This window comes from Triticum dicoccoides, chromosome 5B (genome assembly GCF_002162155.2).
Source record: "Triticum dicoccoides isolate Atlit2015 ecotype Zavitan chromosome 5B, WEW_v2.0, whole genome shotgun sequence".
NCBI lineage: Eukaryota > Viridiplantae > Streptophyta > Magnoliopsida > Poales > Poaceae > Triticum > Triticum dicoccoides.
The window spans coordinates 110807857-110821664 of record NC_041389.1 but is presented as its reverse complement, the minus strand read 5'-3'; the positions used below and the strand labels follow the sequence as shown (position 1 = coordinate 110821664).

General features: G+C 46.7%; 1 pseudogene; it reads right to left on the bottom strand.

Annotated features, from left to right (window-relative positions):
* Positions 1-3596: 3596 nt before the first annotated feature.
* Positions 3597-13582, bottom strand: LOC119309187 (annotated as a pseudogene).
* Positions 13583-13808: the final 226 nt, after the last annotated feature.

Sequence of the window (13808 nt, the reverse complement as noted above, 5' to 3'; positions counted from 1 at the left end):
CCGTATTTTGAAGGACTTGTTATTTCATGTGATATGATCATATGCCTGGGTGCATGTTATTGATTTCCATGCTGTTGGAAACGAACACACTTGTGATGATAATCACCCTCATATGCCTTGAATGCATACCGGCAGGAAACCGGGAAAACCTCTGCCTTGGGTAGGTATGAGTTTGTCGCCGGTCTCCGTCGGGACGGTTATGTCTGATATGGCATGGCAAGGTGATATGAGCGGTGACTCCGTTGGATGGATTATATTTGTTATACTAATCATGCAGGGAATACTTTAACCTCCTGAGTCGACCGTAGATCGAGTCTTGTTCCAGTAACCCCATACTTGTTTCGTACTACCACTCGTCTCTACAGCAAGTAGAGTACGGTTCAGTAAGTTGTCAACCTCTTTCTAGCACACATCGTACAGAGAGGCCATGGTGGAAGATACTGGTTGTAACTGGTAGGCAGGCCACCTGGTCCGGGAGCATGGGTGTTTCCTGTTGGGACCGAGAGGGGAGGCCACCCCTTAGAGCGCGCGATATAAATTGGATCCCATGCTACGCGAGGTTGTAGCCTCCCCACTTAGAGTTGCTTAACAGGTGTCGTGGGTGATTCCAGACACGTGTGAGATAAGCTGGTGTGTGCAAGTTAGGTGTGTTTTCAACAAAAAGACCGTAGATGGAATTAGTCCCGATGGACTAAAGAAATCCGTTACTCGTGGGTAAAGAGTACATCCTCTGCAGAGAATAAACCTATTCGAATAGCCGTGTCCATGGTTAAGGATTACAGTCTGGGATGGGTCAAGTATCGGTCTTAGTGTCGGTCTTCGGAGGTGAAACTGTTAACCAGAAAATGGAATTACTACCCATGACTTGTGATATCTATGATGATTATTATTATTGTTGACTAACCCGTGATATTATTGTTATTACCGAATATCTCTGGGATGGTTCTACCTCCGGGATATTCATTATGATTGTTTCTTTTAAAGCCCTTTATGTGGCGTCGCTCAGACGCCCGACTGTGGCATTTCTTTTAAAGCCCTTTATGAGGCGTCGCCTAGACGCCCGACTGTGGCATTTCTTTTAAAGCCCTTTATGTGGCGTCGCTCAGACGCCCGACTGTGGCATTTCTTTTAAAGCCCTTTATGTGGCGTCGCTCAGACGCCCGACTGTGGCATTACTTGTTATTTATTTCATAAATTTCTTTTATACTATCAGGTTATTGCAATTTTATAAATAGCTTGCTTGCACGCATCCGAGAGTTACTTATCTTTTGTGGCCGACGTCATGAGCATAAAAATATTTTTTTTAGCACATCATTGTTATATTATACCTGTGTCCATAATGTTTGCGAGTACATTCAAAGTACTCACTGGCTTGTCCCTGGCTATTGTCTTGGCCAGATTTTCCTGCACGGAGAGGAGCGACGCGATGCCAGCCCCGGAACCCACGAAATGGAGATAGCAGCCTCGCGAAGATAGGAATTAACCTGGTCAGCTGTTCCCGTGGGAAATGGAGTCCCATAGACACTGATGATCCACAGACCGCTTCCGCCATCAACTACTAGAAACCGTTTGTTGTACTCACAGGCCAGAATGGCCTTGTACTACATAATTTGTTTTCTGCTTGGAATTTCTATATCAAGTTGGAGCCTCATCAGCTAACAGTAATCCTGGGGCTGATGAGCACGACGGTCTTTTCTGGAAATTATTACCCGGAAAACCCGGTCGTGACATCTCGTCACTTGTAAGGGGTCTACAAGGTTAAGACTCGCTCTGATGGTTCTGTTTAGCGTTACAAAACTCGTCTTGTGGCTCGTGGCTTTCAGGAGGAGCATGATCTTGATTACACTAAGACTTTTTGCTCATGCGAACCATATGACCACTGTTCGCACATTCGCCACTTATCTGTATCTCAACTTGATGTTAAAAATGTCTTAATGGTGCGCTACGTGAGGAGGTTTACATGCATCCACCACCTAGGTATTTTGTTCCTTACAACATTCTTTGTCGTCTTCGACGCTCTCCATGGCCTGAAGCAAGCCCTCGATACTGGTTTGAGCGTTTTGCCTCTATGATGGTTGTCGCTGGTTTCAACGAGTGCTCATGATCCTGTGTTGTTTGCCACCTTTCTGCTCTTGGTTGGACTCTTCTTTTATAAGTTGATGACATGTTCACCACTGGCAAAGACACCGAGTATATTGCCTTTGTGAAGGCAGTCTTAGTGAGCACTTTCTTATGTATGATCTTGGCCCACTTTGGTACTTTATTGGGATTATGGTCTCTTCTTGGTCAAGAAAAGTAATCCAAGATATTCTTGCTCGTATTGCTCTTACTGATGAGCGCACCGTTGACTCCCATGTAGCTCAATGTTCAGCTCCGTGTTACTGATGGTGACCCTTTGTCAGCTCCGACATGTTATCGTCATCTTGTTGGGAGTCGTTTAGCTATCACTCGCCCGGATATCTCCTATCATGTCCATATTTTGAGTCAGATCGTCTCTACCCCCACCTCGGTTCACTATAGTCATCTTCGTGTTTTTTGATATATCTTCGTGGCACGATCCCTCACTATATATTCTTTCCCTGTTCCCATTCATTACAACTCCCGTGCATATTGGAATGGTCCCTTGGATCGTCGTTCACTTTCTGCTTACTGTGCATTTCTAGTGGTTCTCTGATTGCTTGGAAGAAGAACCAGACCGTAGTGCCCGTGCGAGTGCACCTCCTCCTGCAACATCGGCACGCCACAATCCAGCTCTACCCTCCACTATATGCTCTATGGCATTGCCGTCGTGGTTCGGATGGTGGCAAACTCGCTAGCGGCCTAGCGCTAATGCCTCTCGCACGATGTCACAAGAGCCTTCATCCTCTCAAGTGGCATGAATGGCCGGGGGACAACTGTGCCATGGCCGCTGGCATTCCCTCTCTCAAATCGTGAAGTGAATAAGAGAAATAGTCTAGCGTATTAGGGGAATGAGGCCCAAACAGAGTTGCTGAGATGAGTTAGGCTCACTACCAAAATGGTTGGTGTATTCTTCTCCAAAGTGGGCCATCGTTTGCATAACAGGACCGAGTGGGATATAGTCATACTCTATCCAGCCCAAAGGATAATCTTTTTTTCTCAATAAACTTTAACCCTGACTTTCAAATAATAGTCTGACCCAAACACTAGACATAGCATTGACCATAATTTTTTATACATCACACCATATTTTTAGAATCTACTAACATGTGAACGTATGAAAAAAGGAATAAATCTACGCATCCAATTTACATGTAACCATTATATTATATTGTTTTAGAAATCCTAGGTAGGTCTCAGTAGATGTCTACACCCATGTCTATACTCTACAACACTGTACATTTGTAAACAGAAGGGTGTGGTTTAATTTATCACCATACGGTAATCTCTATTCCCAAACATGATGAAAAATACAATAAACTCTGAACTTTGCCAAAAACTTACGAAAGTAATTGTAACTCAATAAACAGTTATGTTTGCGATTTCAAAAGGAAGATATAATGATAAGGTGTTTAACAAATATGGATGCATGTTGTATCATGCTTATCGAGTGAACAAAACAAATAATAGGATAGATACTAGGAAATAGAATGCATACCAATATGAATACAACCACCACTGGCTCCATCACGGAATGTTGCATGATAAAAGCCCGCCATGCTAACTCAACAGCTTCCGCAACTAACACGTTGAATTTGTACCTGAAATGTAAAACACAAACATAAGGGATGCAACTTCAAGATAATATGAATAGTGAGCAAAGCAACATATAGAGGTATAAAAATACATACCCCTCGTCCAAGATACCATAAGCATACAGAGAGTTAGAGAACCGGCTTCCCTTGAGCCTTGCACCCTCGCTTATCAACATAGTACCAAGACCAGACCCTAGAAAAAGAGCATAATTTTTAAGCATAGACCTAAGTTCAGCTTAACGACACTAAAATATGTCAAAGGGCCACTAACAGTTCCATCAAATCCACAATCATTGTACCAATTGAAAGTACCATCCCGTCATATGAAAATAAAGGATATTAGCCAACGTCTTGAAAGAACCAGCAATAGAGATTTTTCTCTTGTTCAGGAGCTCATGGAGCTCATCAAGCTCTGAAGGAAGAAACTATTGTTATGCTTACTATCTTTTATTATCAAAGGGGGGTGTGGTTGTGATGGTAGGTCGTGGTACGCTGATTCACATGTTCGTGTGTCGCTTCCTCTTCTCAACCAAATTCTCGCCGGCGAGTGGACCCGCCCGCTCTCTTCCCTGCCTCATCGACTCGCTCGACCCAATCTGATTTATTCTTCCTCTCCCGTGAAGAGCGAGAGCGACCAGCTAGGGTTACTATCGCGTTCGGTCGTCGCCGCCTCGCATCACTGCCTGGTCGCTATCGGACACACCAACCAAGAACTGCATTGTCGAACACAAGCCTAGGTCGCCCTCGTTTGAAAATGCAAGATGTAGCTCACCGTCTTCTATGTCATGTACGACTGGCACCACAGCAGCACACACTCTGAGTGCAGCAGCTACTCCAGTTGTACGTGAGCCATGGGTTCAAGAGAGGTTCTTGGAGTTCTCATGGTCCGTGCTTGCGTGGCCGCCGAAAGGGTGGAAGAGTAGATTTTTTAAGGCTTCCCTAGTGTTTGTCTTCAATACCAACGTATTTGTTCCTCATCACTAAGCTTTTGTCTCGCTCACTCATTGTTTCTTGCAGTATATGGCCAGATCTAGCTTCTTCATTTATCCATGATTTTTCTTTAAAGTCCATCGACTAAATGTACAAGAGCTTGGCGGCTCTTTTCTTGCTGCATCTAAAACTTTATATTAAAGTAAACTTTAGTTTGTTGGTTTCTTGTTCATAGAAACCAGCGGCAAGAAATAAGGCTAGATTAGCCACGGCAACATCAACCAAGTTTATGAGCATGTACATGGACCCTCATGTATGGCAGATGATCCACCTTACATGAAGATTAAAGTCATCTACATCAATATATTAATTTTGCTCCTGCTATGCATTTCTTGGAGAAATCTTAGGGCAAATATTTTCTTATTTTTGCTTTCTTCAGAAATGTTGAAGAAATTTGGTGTAGGCACCTTCAGTTCTATTACGTCCATCCCAAAAAGGTTGTCTTAGATTTATCTAGATACAGATGAATCTAACAGTAAAACGTGTCTAGACACATCTGTATCAAGACAAATCTAAGACAAGCTTTTTGGGACGGGGGGAGTATAACATAGTTGAATCTAAAAATTACTACAATTAGCATTGTAATCACAGCGGTGGGCTAATTCTGTAAAGAAATGCAATGACGTAATGTCCTTGGTTAAACTTTAGTTCTGTATATACTCCCTCCATCCCAAAGTAAGTGCCGCTGATTTAGTACAAAGTTAGGACACTTATTTGGGATGGAGGGAGTACTTAGTAATGCAAATTCAAGAATGTTGCAGGCATCTCGTCATTGAAGTTTTGATAGACATTTTGCTTATGTGTATTTAACATTAACAGAGTTACTAACATTGTTTCGATATTTCGTCAGTAGAAGACTGGATTGTGTCTACACCATTGCGCATCAATGCGATCCAAAAATAGGTAATTCGAGGTGGATTTCACTTGTGGTAGCACCCAGTTCAGATAGCAACGCGGGACTTTAGTCACAGATAGTTTGTCGTGGAATAACTCAATTGATGGGATATAGGATTAACATTGGTGCAGTTTGTCGAGTACCATGCAAATGAAATGTTGGCTGCAAAATTAATGATGCTTTGTATTGTTACAATCCTGAGAACTTATTTTCTATATACATAAATTTCTTGTTCCGTATCATGTGACAACACCCATGAGCAATGGTGAGCAAAGTGGAAATACATAAAAGATGGAGCTGTGATAAAATACATGCAAGAGTAAAAAAAGGAGGGAGAATAAAAGTTTGTATTCCTATGGGACGTGGATAGACAGATGGATAACATAGTAGACGCTGAAGAAGATAAATATAATATCCCATTGCAACACACGGGCACTCAACTAGTGCTATGCAAAATATGAGATGCAAGTAGACAAGCACGTGGAATTTTACCTTAACCCAAGTTTCTATGCCAAAATTGGCAATCAGCAGCCCCACAAACCATGGTTCCGCATGTAGGGATTAAAGCTGCAGAAAAGGAAACACAGAATCATGTAAGGACAGAAATACATTCTGATGAATGATTAAGTGATGATCCTTGCATCAAGCAAAAGCCTTCTACAACGACTAACAAACATCATGCAAGGGCAATTTTACAAAAGGATTAGCACTTGTGGAAAAATAGACGTTATACAATAACAGCAGCTTTCTATTGGCTTTCTCAAACCACAAAGACACAAATCAATATGCACAAATGTTGGACCTTCAGATAAGGAGACTTGAATCCAATGGTAACTATTAGCAAAACTATCTTTTTTGTGTGTGTGATATCAATATCACATCAATTCACAACTCTCTATTATTACCAATCCCACTACAGATTACCTCCCTTCCCAGTTCCTACAGATAATTAGCATCCAAACTCAATTAGTATCTTTGTATTCACCACGTAATCCAAATGAACCGCCACATCCAAGCAGGGCCACCACAACTTGTGTGAGGTTATGGCACTACAATTGGTAGCTCAGATATTGTGAGGTTGTGATATGTTTTTCTCTGTTGTACACTAGAACCTAAGAAGAAGTTCTTCACACCCAAATCAAGTTGGTTTGAGATTTCATAGAAGTATGAATCACTGCCCTGAATTACTAGATATAAAAAATGTACATCCCTAGTACGCAAGACTAAAAGAACACAACCCTAACCACCAAAATGTCCTCCCAGAGATAATCAACGGACAAAGGAACCCGATTTTGATAGGAGATCTATGAACATCCCGACCCTAATCACGCATCCACGCCAGTAAATCGAATCCCCGCAGAACCAAACCTGTCGGGGATATACCCCGCGGAATGACCCAGCTGGAGTTGTAAACCGGCCGGGACTTGGTAAACCGGCGGACGTTAAACTGACGGACAGTTAAGACAGTCAAGACAGATGGCTCAGACAGACGGTAAACCGGATGGTGGTAAACCGGCAGGTGGTAAACCGGCAGACAATGTTAAACCGGCAGACAATGTTAAACCGGCAGACAGTGATAACTGGGTTGCCAGGGGTTATGAAGCCCAAGACGATATGAAGCCCAAGATGTTAAGAAGCCCATGGAGATAAGTTAGAATAGTTAAGTCTTAAGTCCGAGTTGGACTCTACATGTAACCCGCCTCTTCAACATATATAAGGAGGGGTAGGGCTCCCCAAAGAGGAACAAGCTAGAAGCAAGAAGAAACAATCTTAGGGCTAGACACAAAGAGGAGAGCCGGTTTACGGCGACTCCCTCGTGATGATAATGAGACCTAGCCTCAAACAGCATGTAGGGTTTTTACCGGATGATGTTTCCTGGGGCCCGAAGCTGTCTAAACCCTTGTCTTGTGTTGCGTCTCTCGGTTCCGCTCAACCCCTCTCAAACTACCACATAGATGCGCTGGCCTCGCGACTAAGTCCTCACACTAAGGACATCTGACGTGTTAATTCCACGACAGTTGGCACCCACCGTGGGGCCTGCGCACGATGGTGTTGAGTTCTTGGAGGGATTCTTTCCAAGGTTTCGAGAAGTTCGTGGTTTTCAGATGAAGCAGAACCAGATGGCATCTATGTGCATCGTGACATGCCACCAGACAATCCGTCATGGCCGGATCACTTTCCGCTGCACCGTCGTAAGAAGCCAAGGGCAAAAGGGATTCTGTCAGTACGTATCAAAATCATCGAATTACGTTTGTTTGGTCAGATTTGACGAGTCACTGCCGCTGGATCGTGCGTTCCGCTGAGTCCAAGACAAAGACTGCAGCACAGGTGATTTACCTACGGCGTTGCAAGTAATAGTTTGGAGCAGATCGATCAGTTGGACGCTACTTTCACGTCCTATATGCAGCGCTGGAGATTGATCCGAGACTACTGTTTAAACCGCCGAGTTTCCACTGCTACCCCATGTCCACAAGTTCAAGGCCGTGGAAATCAACCGGTTATTGTTACCTTTTTTCCCGATGTGAAGAATAGTCAAATCTGAAAAATCAACGAGCACTTGCACTAGTACGTGTTACAAGAGCGGCAGCCGAGTCAGAAGTCCAAGACTAGTACTACTTCACGTCCACAAAGTCCAACACTAGTACTACTCCATGTCCGCAAGTCCAAGACTAGTACTACTCCTACTTGAGTGCTAATAGATCAGATTACTACCTCCATCCGAGTTAGAAGATTCCAAGAACGGCAGCCGGATCATCATCAGGGTAATTTTCAAAGAAAAAAAACAGAGAAGAGAGCCACGAGCCCATGACCCAGGAACGGGTCGTCCACGGACTCCAACTCTGTCGTTGACCCAGACCCCGAGCCTCGTATCAAGCCAGCAGCTCGCCCCCGCTGTCGCCGTGGTCTTCGCTGCCGCTGTCCCTGGAGCAGACCGCTTCCACCTCGCGCCATTCCGCGTCACGCAGGCCCTGCACCTCCTACACAGCCTCGCGTCCCCTCGTACAGGCGCTGGTCGCGCCCCTTCCCGCGGTGCTCGCTCCGCTCTCCGCCGGGCCGCGCCCGAGTCTCTTCTCCTTGCACCACTCTGTGGTCGCGCCCGCCGGACGGCTCTCCTGCGAGTCACCGGACGAACCGCCCACTCCTGATCCTTGAGTAATCGCGCCGGACAGAGCCTGCCTTGGACAGCCAAGCCGTTTCTGCAGTGTGAGCAGCCGTGCCGGGTCACCATGCCCGTTTTCCTTCTTATAAACTGGAGTAAGGACGCCTCAGAGACGCCTCCGGTTCGACGCCGCTCTTCCCCTGCGGACAAAGCCGCCTCAGAGACGTCTCCTCCACGACTGATCTCCACACGGCGCGCTGCTTCGCACCACCACGGCCACCTCAAATCGCCGTCGCCTCCACGCGTCCGACCACTTCGCCACGCCGTGGGCTGCCGCCGCAGCTATTTTGACCCGCCGCCGCCCATGCTGAATCGCCACGGAATCCGTCTCCTCGAATCCGGGTTGTCACCACGATTTCATCGAGTCACCCTTATACTCGCTATCTGCTGGCTATACTGACCCGGTCGTCCCCGAGTTACTTCTCCCGTGCATTGACCCGGCCTGGCTTCTGCCGCGAGTCACCGTGCCTCACTCTAGTCCACCTCGCCAAATCGCCGCCGAGCGCCTCGCCAAATCGCCGCCGGGTCACCACCGAGTGCACTGCCAAATCACCGCCGAGCGCCTCGCCAAATTGCCGCCGGGTCACCGCCGAGTGCCCCGCCAAATCGCCGCCAGGTCACTGCTGAGCGCTTCGCCAAACCGCCGCCGAGTCACCGCCGAGAGTGCCTCGCCAAATCGCCGCCAAGTTGCCGCCGCGTGGTCTCAACCATCGCTAGGGTCTCCCCTCACCTCGAGTTGCCGCGGGCAGGCCCTGACGTTGAACCGGCCTGGCCCTGAGCCGCCCTAGCCCCGCTCTACTTCACCTCTCCGCTCCGCCCTGACTGGCCGTCCCGCGCACACCCGTCCAGCCGGTCTCCCGCGACGCCGGCCTCCCGCCCCTCGGCGGCTCCGCCTTGCCAGGCCGCTTCGCTGCTGCACCTCGGTTGCCCGGCTCCACCTCCCCAGGCCGGCTCCTGCCCCGCGCCCCTGCCGAGTTGCGGTCCCGCCTGGCCGCCTTGTGCTACCGGGCACCCCCGTAGTCCGGTCTACGTGCCGCCGGCCCCTTGATCCGGCTGCTCTTAAAGAAAGAAAGCAGAGAAGATTTGCTCAGGTGAAAAAAAAGAAGAACCTGAGGGTCAAATCCTAGTGCTAACAGTCACAAGGCCATAGAATGTGTTCTGGCCGGTTTACGGTGGAGCAGTCTGTACGTGCAGACAAAAAGCATGCTACTACTCGCTGATGGCACGGCCAATTAAATTTCTAGGTGCTATCTTTTTCATCTGTTTCTTTTTTGTAGATATTGTTTTTCCGAGAACGATTACTCTGGCCTATATCTTTCTATACAGGACAAGTGCTCATTATAAAAGTGATGCCCTACTACGGATGGCGCGCGCTAGCTGTTCTACGTCGGCATTTGTGAATATCACACTGATGAACCGGAACACAAGCCGCCACCCCCGCAGTCCGGACTACATCAGCAATGCCGCGGTCGACTCTTTTATCCGTACTGGCGTATAACCCCGTGATGGGTATCAACTGGCCTGACATATCAGGTGAAATCCATCCAATATATTTTTATATTATATATTGCTTTCTTTGAAAAAGCAATTACTCCGGCTTGCGAAAAGTTATCTAATGCAGGACCCTAAACCGCCATATTGGTGCAAATTTAAAGGCCGTCAGAAAATTTCCAGCTTAAAAAGAAGGTTTCCGGTTTAAAATCCGGTTCAAGGGAAAGCTATCTCCCACAAAACTTTGAAGCTCTCAATATCCGGTTCAAAATCCGGTTCAAGAAGGATTTATCTCTTACAATAAGTTAAAAGGTACCAAAGAGGACCTACTGCCAGAATGCGCGGTTCAAACATGGGTATCATGCCTTATTGGCTTATCATATCATTGATCACTTGGGGGCTTTGGTCGTATTCGAACCATAGCTACACCTCTTGATCGGCGCAATGCCACATATCACTTGGGGGCTTGGTCGCGTCTGAACCAATGCAACACCTTTTGATAGGCGAAAGCCACAAGATCACTTGGGGACATGGTCAAGTCTGAACCAGTCACACCTCTTGATCGACATAAGGCCACAGAATCACTTGGGGGCTTGGTCGAACCCGAACCATTGCCATGCCTTTTGATTGGCATAAATGCCACGGTTTCATTTCGGGACCTGTCTGATTTGAACCATCGCCACACCTATTAGGGGGCTTGGTCCTGTCTGACCATGGTAACACCATCTGATCAGCTCAATAAAGCATCTTTTTTGCAAATGGTTTTATCATTGCCTTTTTCTTCAGTCTTTTTCTTAAATGACTATTGTTTTGGTTGCGTTTTTTAAACCGACAAGCATTATTAAATCCGGTTCAACTGTCAGTTACAGATTGACGGAACACAATTAAATCATAATCCGGAGACTATCAGCCCGGTCTGGTTTCGACTATGAGTCGCCAGTATATATTTGGATTGCGCCATTGGAATCATGCGCTAATAAATCATTGGATTATATTATTCAAATCTTCAAAAATCTAACATGGCTGGATTTTATTATGGTTATCAATAACCAGTATTATGATTAAGGTTTTCAAAGTCGCTTTAGCGCAATGGCTATCATATTATCAATGGATATGATTTTTATTCTACATTGAAGGAATAGTCCCGAGTTGCTGCAGGCTTACAACCCGGCAATTGGGGGCTACATTATTTAAGTCACGATTACATCAAATATATAAGTCTCATGTCGCTGCAAGCATGCACCATGACACTTGGGGGCTAATGCAAAGTCATTTTTTGCTCATCTTATTGAAGACCCGACTCATCACATTACAATGAGCCGGCCCTTGGGGGCTGCCAATTGCTCCTATCAACAATTAAAGGTACAAAAGCTTTTTCTACATTATATTGAAGGGTACATTGCTCAGTTGGTAAAGCACAAGGCTCTTAACTTTGTGGACGTGGATTCAAGCCCCATGATGGGGGATATATCATATGATGTTATTTTCATTGAAGTATATATCAAAGTCCCAGCTCAATATTATCTTACTGAGCCGGCCCTTGGGGGCTACATTGTTGCTATTCAAAGTTTACATGATTATATTTACAAAGTCCCTGTTCGTTATTGCATAATGACCCGACCCTTGGAGGCTACACTAGTTGAAGTTTTTATGAGCATCAGGAAATTACAAGTCCCAGGTTGTTGCAAGCATGACAACCCGACACTTGGGGGCTACATATGTGGAATACTCAATTCTGACTACTGATTGAGATGAACAACCTGGATTTCTTCAAGATTGTGATATTTATATTGAAGCAAGTCTTAAGCTGTTCCTATGCTACCTTCTTAAGACTTGAGGGCTACAAGTGATAGTCGTATAAGAGGTATATTTTCAAGCTGGATGTTAACTACAAGTATGACCCAGTGCTATTAATATTTATAAACCAGCAAGTTCTACATTCTTAAACCGGCTGAAGCTCAGATGAGGATTTCAAGGACCATTATTTTTGTTAAGTCATTGGGAGCTGAGTCAAAGAAGTTATTCTTCACAATATTTCTCTGTGACAAACCAATGTCAGCAAATTTATTATGAAGCTGGCCTATTAAACCGGATTTTCTAGAAGAAGGAAGTGACAAGGACTTAAGGATGATCAGAGTCAGTTTAACATGGATAAATCCAAATTAAACTGGGGGCTAATGTCGGGGATATACCTCGCGGAATGACCCGGCCGGAGTCGTAAACCGGCTGGGACTTGGTAAACCGACGGATGTTAAACCGGCGGACAGTTAAGACAGTCAAGACAGATGGCTCAGACAGACGGTAAACCGGCTGGTGGTAAACCGGCAGGTGGTAAACCGGCAGACAATGTTAAAGCGGCAGACAATGTTAAACCGGCAGACAATGTTAAACCGGCAGACAGTGATAACTGGGTTGCCAGGGGTTATGAAGCCCAAGACGATATGAAGCCCAAGATGTTAAGAAGCCCATGGCAATAAGTTAGAATAGTTAAGTCTTAAGTCCGAGTTGGACTCTACATGCAACCGGCCTCTTCAACATATATAAGGAGGGGTAGGGCTCCCCAAAGAGGAACAAGCTAGAAGCAAGAAGAAACAATCTTAGGTCTAGACACAAAGAGGAGAGCCGGTTTACGGCGACTCCCTCGTGATGATAATGAGACCTAGCCTCAAACAACATGTAGGGTTTTTACCGGATGATGTTTCTCGGGGATCGAAGCTGTCTAAACCCTTGTCTTGTGTTGCGTCTCTCGGTTCCGCTCAACCCCTCTCAAGCTACCACATAGATGCGCTAGCCTCGCAACTAAGTCCTCACACTAAGGACATCTGACGTGTTAATTCCACGACAAAACCCTAGCACGAATGTGAGGCCAAGGGACAGGGGACTCACGTGTGTACCCGCCCATGCTGGCCCGGGAGCCGGCGGCGACGATGACGCCTTGTCGAAGATGAAGGAGAGCGTGGTCGTCCCCTTCTTGTCGTTCACCATCTCCTTGGTCTGGAACCCATCGAACTCCCACCGGGAAACGAAATAGGGGCGCAAACAGATCAGAAGCCGGTGGAGAGAAAAGGGGATTGAGGGAGGGGAAGGCTCACGCACGTGGCTCCAGGTGGGGAACTCGAGGGCGAGCTGGTCGGTGGAGAAGAGGCCGCCGAAGTCGTCGCTGCCAGCCGCGGCGGCGCCGAAGTGGTTTTTTAGGGCGGAGAGGTTGGGAATTCGAGGGCGAGCTGGTCGTCGGTGTCGGCGGAGAAGAGGCCGCCGAAGTCTTCGTTGCCGGCCGCGGCGGTGCCGAAGTGGTTCTCGACGGCGGAGACCGGAGAGGTTGGGAATCATCATGTCGACGGCAGAGACCGGAGAGGATGGGAATCATCGCGTCGACGGCGTGGACGTGTAGCGGCGGAGGCGGCGATCCATTCAGATTTTTTTTCTCTTTTCCTCCTCGTGTCGGTCAGGCCTTGTCTCGCATGAGAGGCCCTACTTATGGAGGGATTGGGCCGGGCTGTGCGCGATACCGTCTCGGACCAAACCTCCCCAAACGGGCCTATTAATCGTGCCGGCACGA